Here is an 8,889-nt window from a genome sequence, read left to right as displayed (position 1 = left end):
AGAATTTATTGGTTATTGATAATCTACCCTCTCTCTCCCTCCCCCTGGGGATTTCCACTCCCTTCCCCATTTCTGTATCTTCCCCACCAACTGATCAGGAAAGACTGGAAAGAGACCAAAGAGGTTTTGGATGGAGGGAGTAATTGTAAAATTAAAAAAAAAAAAAAAAATCCTCTCCCCATCTCCAAACTGCAATCACACTTAATGGTTCATTATGTCAGTTTTAAATGATACAAAATGACTTGCCCAAAAGGCATCCTGATTTCAAGAAGTCAAAAGGATACCTGGCATTAAACAACCATGAGTCAATCCTAGTGGGATTAACTGGGCTGAGTTTCTATATACAGCACATGCTATGGATCTACTTTGATCACAGTAAGGAAAAAAAATGATAATAGATTTTTTTATAAAAGAATTGCTGCACAGGAGTGTTCCGTTTCTTTTATATGGCAGAGTTTGATCTTGATAAAAACCTTTTTAAACATCCTTTCCCCCCACCATGGTAAAGATATGGTATCTATTTTTGCTTTCTTTAAGGAAAGAATATGGGGGTTGCTTACACTAGGAAAGAAAATTTTATTCTCCAACACCCCCCCTCCCATTCTACTAAATCGTTTTAGTCGACATATGTTTGTTATCAGAGAGAGGTGCTGTGAACACACAGCCATTTTCTTAGCAGCTTTTTGACTGTATGTTACCATAGTCCCACAAGGCATTGGTCCTTTCCCATTGGGAAGTCATGAATAAGAGACTATGAAGCTCGCACGTCAGATCTTCCTCAATTAATCCACCATTAGCATGTTTGGGATCCACTACTGGATGGTTAACAGCAGCTTTTGTAACTGTATGCCGACCATACCCAGTTATGCTCTGCTAAAAATGAACTCTTTGCAGACCAACCCTCTCGGGCTGTCAGTGTTTTCCGTTTTCCTATTTTAACGTTTGTGTATAGTGGCAGGCGACAGATGGTGTAGATCAGATCGATTTGATTGCATTAGATGATTTTTTCCCCCCTTCTCCACTCCTTTCTGGAAGCTCGCATCAGCTGAAGGCTATCGCCTGGGACTCCTCGGAAGCGTGAGCAAGCCGCCACCACGCGAAGGCACTGGGGCACAGCCAGCGCGAGGCGCCAAGGTCCCTTCCCAGGGCTTGTTAACACTGTAACCCGGCACTCGGAGGGAAGCAGCTCCCGCTGCCCAAAGCCTACCTCACCACACATCAGATGACTCCCTGGCTTCTACACACAGTTGGAGTTCCGCTTGAAACCTGGATTTAGAGGGTAAGCACTTCAATCGAGATGGATTTGTGGACAGTTACTTTGCTATACCGCAAGACAAATCTCAGCAAACGTAAAGGATGTAGGATGTGTGGGAGAGGGAGACTATGTTTACATCGATAAATGTGTTTCTTTTTGTCTGAGAACGAGAGTATTATTCAGTAAAGATGTGTATAGTGTTTTTCCATTGATTGTAAAAGTCAACTACCACCCTCCTCCCGATTTTTTTCCCTCTCCTTGGTGTTTCCCCCCTTTCTACTTGAGAGGGAAGGAGAGAGGGAAAGAGGGAGGGAGCCAAGGGGGAGAGAGAGAGAGAGAGAGAGAGAGAGAGAGAGAGAGAGAGAGAAGAGAGGGAGGGAGGGAGGGAGGGAGAGATATTTCTGCTTTAGCTTAATTGGCTTATTTCCTCAAACCGATTGCTTTGTCGCGTTTCTTTATGTATATTTGGTTTCTAATTACCAAGCCTTTAACTGGGATGGGTATTGGAGTGTGGGGGGATAGGGTGGGAAAGTAGTGGGGACCAGCAGTCAGTCGCGGTGGCCTTGAGGGATTGAAAGGTGCTGAAAGCCCCCCTGGCAGCCAAACACACTTCTAGTTATTGGGGCGCGAGAGAAACGTAGATTCTAATAAACATGGCTTGCAGGAGTCGATGAACAAAGGTACTTAATGCGGACCTAAGCCTCCGCTGATATTGCTCCGCTAGCAGTATCTAAATATTCAAAAGCAAAGTGTAAGTTGATCAACAAACGCCCTGATAGTATTGGGCTTTTTCCCTTTTCTGTTTTTGTGTGGAGGGTGGAGAAGGGGGGAGGGTAGATGGGTGGGGGAAATCCGACAGCTTAAGGAGGTTTGAATTGAATATGCACCCAGCGGCAGTGGTCTCATAGGAAATGGTGTTCTCGTAAGTCTGGCTGCCCCGCCGAAGCACGAGAGCGCTTTGGTTAGAGCTCAGAGCGTCAGTTCTGCTGCAAGTGCTGCCGGCAGTCAGCCCGGGCTGAGCTGTCCACTCGTCCAGGTGCTGAAGCTGGTGGAACATTTGGGTAGGTAGGGAAAAAGCTGGCACTGCTACTTGGGTAGGAAAAAAGCCTATCAACTGCGTTTTTCTAGTTTTTTTAAAAACGTGTGAGTCTGTGGGTCAAAGTGCGTGCGTGTGTGTGTGTGTGTGTGTGTGTGTGAGAGAGAGAGAGAGAGAGAGAGAGAGAGAGAGAGAGAGAGATTTATTTTAATTGTGAAGAAGCTAAAGTAAAGCAGACTACTTAGGAAGCACTGAAAAGGTGAAAAGCTGTGTGGGTATTTGTGCTGTAATTCTGATGCACTGTGTGTTTCTGTGGTGTGTGTGTGTGTGTGTGCATGCTTTAACCATTTTTTGAATTAAAAACATTCCATTTAGTAAATCAAATCCTATTTTTATAATGTGTCTTGTTTTCCTTTTAATGGTAGTTGAGATTTAAATGGAAGAGTTCAGAAGCAAATGTACACTTTGCTCATAGACTATTGCATTACTTTCCCTAAGGGCTTTTGTTTCTAGGAGTTCAAGCTGAAGAGAACCTGTCAGCTTTCTGGATTTTTTTTTTTTTTAGCATTAAAGAAAAGCTCCACTCTGTACCTATGTTAGGTAATGGCATAAAATAGTGGCTTATTAATTTATTTAATTGGCATCAGTCTTGTTGTAAATGGTGTACTTAAGAGTTATCTGAAAATAACATAAAATAGGCTAGTAATTGATCAATGCTATTTTTTCTTTGAGTTATTTTAAGCATCAGACATTATATACTAAACATCTGCTCATAAAACCTAGAATTCATGTTGATTTTCTATTTGTAAGTAACATGTCAGGAAAATGATGAGTTGGTGTGCCTGGAGAAGTGTTATATTTTTAAAAATGATAAGAGCAAATACAACCTAAGTGCCTTGAATTACAACCAGGTCAGTTAGAGATGAGTTGTGGTAGTGGGAGAGATTCAGTTATATAATTACTTCTTGATGAAGAGCTATTTGCACTTACATAATTTGAGAAATCATAATCGTCTATTGCCATGTTTCCATATTCCTTCCCTATTCCACTCACATGGATGTACTTCCATGTATTTGAGAGTAAAGAGGAAAGCAAATTGAGAACTTTCTAATGGTGCTACAACATGTCTTGGGTAGTGACGTTGCACTTGTCCATTCTACTTAGTGAACAATAAACCCCTATTATCAGAATATCCACTGCAGGGTCTTAAGACAAAGCTTTCAAGTAAGAGCCATATTGATCATCAAAGAATCACAGAGATTCTCTCTCTGAATGCCAAAATTAGTTACTTTGCAAATAAGTTTCATTGGCTTTCTTCTGAAAATTATTTTTTATGCAGACAGAGCTTCAAAGGTTTTCATGTAAAGGTGTTCACAACAGCTGCACAGCATTGCATTTACACTGTATATTACAAGGATGGGCTGTGAAATTAAACATTGTGCTGGTACAAAACGATGCCTAAATCATAGAAACTCTACCAACTTGTCAACTTAGTGAGTTCAGATACTATGGAAAATGGGTTTAATTATTTTGTGCCTTGAAGCTTTATTTTTCCTCTAAAAATCATGTTGTATATAGCTCTAAGGCCTTCAAAGGAGAGATGCCTATTTTTGTAGATCTATAAGTATTTGATTTCAAGTAGTAAATTGAATGAGTGTTTATATTCTGTGATCTTGGGCTTGAGAAAATGCATTTCCAAAACACACTGCTGAAAATTTCATCCATGCATGACACTATCTTTATTTGAGCCTCACTTCTTCCTAAAGCCGTCTAGGCAAATACATTTGTAATATTTGTGTGCTTAACTGTGCATGTTTCTTACAGGGTTCTCTCGCTGCCATGACACTCCATCAAAGCACCTAGAGTGGGCTGGCTGAGACCAGAGTGGGCACGAAGTAGAGCAAGTACAGAGGAAAACACTGGGAAATCACCAGGTAAACTGAAGGTTGCTATCACTTCCACCCTGTGCCCAAACTGCCTTGCCACATTGTCCCTCCTACTTGGGTAGAGAGCACTCTTCTTCTGGGTTAAGTGCTTGGTTTTGTGATTTGTCTTTCAGAATTGGAAATAGAGCAGCCATTTGGATTTGATCAAGAAGCAGCCGAGCTCGGCTTTGGATCCTTCTTTAGGGAAATCGAGTTATGGATTTATGGTCCCGGTCAAGCTCAGCCCAGCCCCAGCCAGGGGCGGGCTCAGTAGCAAGAGTTCTGGAGGCAGCAGCGGCAGTAGCAGCGGCAGCAGCGGCAGCGGCAGCGGCAGCGGCAGCTTGGTCCTCTGACTCTCTTCGGTGACGGGTATTCTTGGGTGGATAATACGGATTACGTTGTTATTGCTTAAGAATACGCGTAGTCGAGGAGAGTACCAGCGGCAGGCGGGCAGCGGCCGCCCCTCCCAGCCCACCAGCTGGCCACTAAACGCCCGTGGTTGCCAAGGTAGCACTTGTGTTTTTTTTTTTTTTTTTTAATCTTTCCCTTTTCTCGGGTGTTTTTTTTTTTTTTTTTTTTTGCTCTGGGTCCGCCAGAAAGGCTGCGCACAGTATCCCTGGTGCCCCAGACTGTAAAATGGGTGCGCGGAGGGGGGCGGGGGACGTGGCGGAGGGGAGGGGAGGGGCGAAAAAGGAAGGTGGTCCGTGCAGCCGAGCCTGTGGGGAGATTTGGCGTTTCCCCCGCAGGCTAGCATCCCCGGTCTTGTGGGATGCGGCCAGCGGGTAGAGACGCGGACTGGGAGATTCTCTAAAGTTGGGAATGACTGAAAGGCCTTGAGCAGTTTGGCAGCGTCGTGAGCAAGTAGCTGGAGCTCAGCAGAGGGTCGCTGGGGGCTGCCTCCGCAGAAAGGGCGTGTCCGTGGGCGAAGGTGCCCCCGCGTGCTTGCCGAAGCTCGTGACTTCGCGAATCCCGGGCCGGGGCGGTGCCGGAGCCCCACCCCCGGCCGGCCGAGCCACTCCGCAACCAGACGTGGCGGCCAGGCTGGAGAGGGGCGGGGGACTGGGGGCTGGGTCCCCGCGGAACTTCCAGATTGGAAGTGTGTTGGGTCTCCCAGAAACCCAGGTTTTCTTTTCGGATTCTCCGCGAAGAGGTGGAGAAACAGGATGGGAACCGGATTGGTTGCACTGTGGCACGGAATTGGAACCTTCCTGAAAGAGGTTGGGGCAGGCAGTGACTGTTCAAACGTCCGGTATCTTTGGGACACCACCTCAGCGCTGCCTTCCCTGTCTCTGCCTTTAGGATGAGTCTCAAACACCAACAAACCCAAGGCACGATCTCCCTCTCGGGTTTGCTACGAGGGGACGGGAGGAAGAGAAAGCGTTTCCTTCCTTCTACTTCCAGTTTTTATTTATTTATTTTTTTTTTTCAAATACTAATGGACGATAAAACAATACGGATTTGTCCCCTCTTAGCGAAGAGCAAGCAACCTCCCATCGACTCCTTCCAGCATCCCTTGGCACTCCCGGGGACATCCGGACATGGCAGGATTTGAGATGCCCAAGATGGAGCTGGAAAGGATCCACAGTGGAAGGCGCGGGCGGAGGCTCTCAAGCTCTCAGCTCTCGCTGGCGGAGGACCACATAGCTCTGCAACTCGCCTTTCCGTTTTGCGAGGCGCCAGGGCCACTCCGGTGGTAGCACTTCAAAGGTGGGAGGAGACATGCTGGGTACAAGAATGTACCAAGCGCCCAGAAGGTTCCACCAAGCCTGGCAAGATACTAAGAACGAGTTTCCTCCCTCCGTGGTGTTATTTGGTTGTGTATGGGACTTCGAATACCCAGTTCCTGAGAAGTCGAACGAAGATGTTGGAGAAATAAGATAAAATTCGAAGCTCTTCCTTGCGGAGCCCCTGGACCCACTCTAAACTGAGAGGCGCCCTTGCCACCTTCTCCCTCTGGAGGTTGTGCCTTTCCCGGGCACGATTTACATCTTTTCCACTGAGTTCTTGCCCACAAGAGCAATCAGAACCCTGGAGAGGCAGAGTGAGAGGTCCTTTGGAGGAAGCAGACATCCTGGCATGCATGCCTTCCAGTGTCTCGCCTTTATTCCAGTAGTTAGGATTCCTAGTGAAGGGTACTCCACGCCCTTCTTCTCCCTACCCTCATCCTCGGTCCTACCTGGCCTTGTCTGATCCCACAGGGACTCTTGGGGTATCTGCACTCACAACCCTTGCTCTTTGGCAACATTGTCTGGAGCGGGGGGGGGGGGGGGGGGGGGGGGGGGGGGGGGGGGCAGATGAAGGGGAACCCTTTTTCAAATGCTCCCAGAGGCTAGTCCATTTTAAGAATGAGATGAAGTAGGAAAGAATACATAGTTGCTATCTTTGCACTCAGCATTCTATCACTAGCAAGAAAATATGAAACTTCTGTTGTTTCCTTCATTGTTTCATGATTACCCTCTTTATGTAGACATCCACTGATTGGTGGTTATGGGCCTTTAAATGTTGTTTTTGTTAAGTTTTTAACAAAATACAATATGTCTAATATGTCTACTGATGGCATTGTTTCACTGAAAACTAGAAAAGTAGAGAGAAGTGGCATAATCTAGTTCCAAGGCGATCTCTGAAAAGTTGGCCTCATCTTGGTTGGCTAAATAATGTGTGTAGGGTTTAAAGGCGGACAGAGATGAGGGCTTGCGTTAGGATTTGTGAAAAATGAAGTTGTACTAGTCCACCGTTTGTTGTGGGAATTAGGACGAACTTTTGAAAAATAAGCTACTTTTTTTTTCAGTTGTTTGGTTCTGGCACTTAAAGCTTATGATTTCAATTGCTTTGTAAATAATAATAAGTTTTAGAATGGAATAATTTAAATGCTAGTAATGAAATCTGGGTGTCTCTACTCATGGTAAACTAAGAATTTTGACTTTTTAATATAGTAGTTTAAATATTTATTGCTTTCTATTCTTCACATAATTATTTTGTTATAAAAGTTTCCATTAGGTGTCAGTCTGACTGAACTCATTCCTGTTTGGGGGCTGGGGGTGGGGGTGGGCAGGGTGTTTCACCAGTCCAGGTCTTTTAAAATGAGGTGGTGGGGGGTGCTTTATTACATTGAAATTACTGTAGTTAATTGTTTTTGTTATAATACAGTTTTTCCCTACAGAAAATAAGATTTTAAATTACATCATCACTAGCCAATTATTGCTTTTTCCCTGTCTGTACCCCATAACCAAGATGACAGAAGTGCCTAGTGCTTGTCTGGAGTTTCCATATTAGACCCAGGTCACATTTGGTAGTAATAATTGTTTTTCAGTTGATGTCAATTGATACCCATGTACTTGAAGAGTAGGCATCCTTTTCCTAAAATTGTCTTGCCTTAAAAAGGTGATAGAACATCACCTATCTGAAAATGAATATGGGTATATCTTTATCTATTCATTTAATAATATTATGGCATAATGGCGGGGAATAGAGAAAGCCACTGAAAATTATTTTTGTTCATTAGTTTTACTTAAATCAACATGCTAAAATTCTCAAGCTTTTATGAGCACAACTTATGGCTTACAGATGGAAGATTTTAGGTTTTACATCAAAATTTATTAATATAATGTCTATGAGCACTCAATTTTATACATTACTAGTATTAATTAATAGATGCACGATACATAATCTCAGTAGATGGCAAGGGTAAGGAGATTGCTAGAAACTGTGTTATACAAAGAATTTGCTTATTTTATTCTTTGTGTTTATGAATCAAGTACTGATGATTTCACTTGAATAAAATTACAGGAATAGTGGTATTCAGGATTAAAGATTCATACAGGCCCATCATAATTCCTGTGTGAATAAAAAAAATATTGGATTGATGACTTTGACCAAGTATGCTTTTAATAAATAATCATAACATAGAGTGAGGATTTTTTATTTTTTTAAGTTTTATTTATTTATTTATTTTTGCTAAAGCCATCACTAGCGCTAGGATGATGTGGTTCTTGGTGTCCCGGCAGTAACAGTCTAGAACCAAAAGAGCTCCCATTGAAAGTCTAGGCAAAGGAGAAAAATAATAAAATAGCATTTGATTGATGGAAAATTCCACGAACCTTGTTATCATTCTTTCTTATGTTCCACATTAGTAGTGGTTAATTTTCTAGTATAAAAATAGGAAATGAAGGTGGAGATGATGAGGATATCAGAAAATATTTTTGTGTATTATGTAGAACAGAAGGACTAAGGACATAGAAAAGATGGCAGTGAAACACCATCACAATTACCCACCATCTTCTCAATACCATACAGTTGCAGTTATCATTGTATCACAAAATTGACAGTGATATTCATACAATGTTAGAGAGTAGTATATTCTATATTTTAGATTTAGTGCTTGAAAATAAATTTCCTTTGAATTTTTTTCAGTTAGAAGAAAAAATAATATTTACAACATCAGAATGCTTGAAGCTTTTTAAAATTGTCATTTAGCTATTACATTTAGTTATTGATAGCAATACGACTACACACCTAAGGCTAAATAGGTTTTAAGAAATACTTTTGTCATATAATTTGTTTTTAAAATATTTCAAGAGCTTTCTCCTTGCATTTACACTTTTAAATCATTACTTATAAATCTAGAATTTCATTCTACAAAACATTTTGCATGAGTGTATAAAATAGGCCTTTAA

General features: G+C 42.7%; 1 long non-coding RNA gene across 1 annotated transcript; it reads left to right on the top strand.

The window, feature by feature from the left end:
- The first annotated feature begins 699 nt into the window (after positions 1–699).
- LOC131424862 (uncharacterized) lies at positions 700–4,734 on the top strand. Its single transcript, XR_009228448.1, has 3 exons — positions 700–1,279; positions 4,116–4,225; positions 4,351–4,734. It is a non-coding gene; the product is annotated as an uncharacterized LOC131424862 (long non-coding RNA).
- Positions 4,735–8,889: the final 4,155 nt, after the last annotated feature.

The sequence above is a fragment of the Marmota monax genome, unplaced genomic scaffold, assembly GCF_021218885.2.
Source record: "Marmota monax isolate L192 unplaced genomic scaffold, Marmota_monax_Labrador192_F-V1.1 WCK01_AAM20220418_F8-fsc00070, whole genome shotgun sequence".
Lineage (NCBI taxonomy): Eukaryota > Metazoa > Chordata > Mammalia > Rodentia > Sciuridae > Marmota > Marmota monax.
Note: the sequence above shows the minus strand (reverse complement) of the source record. Positions and strands in the feature narration are given on the sequence as shown.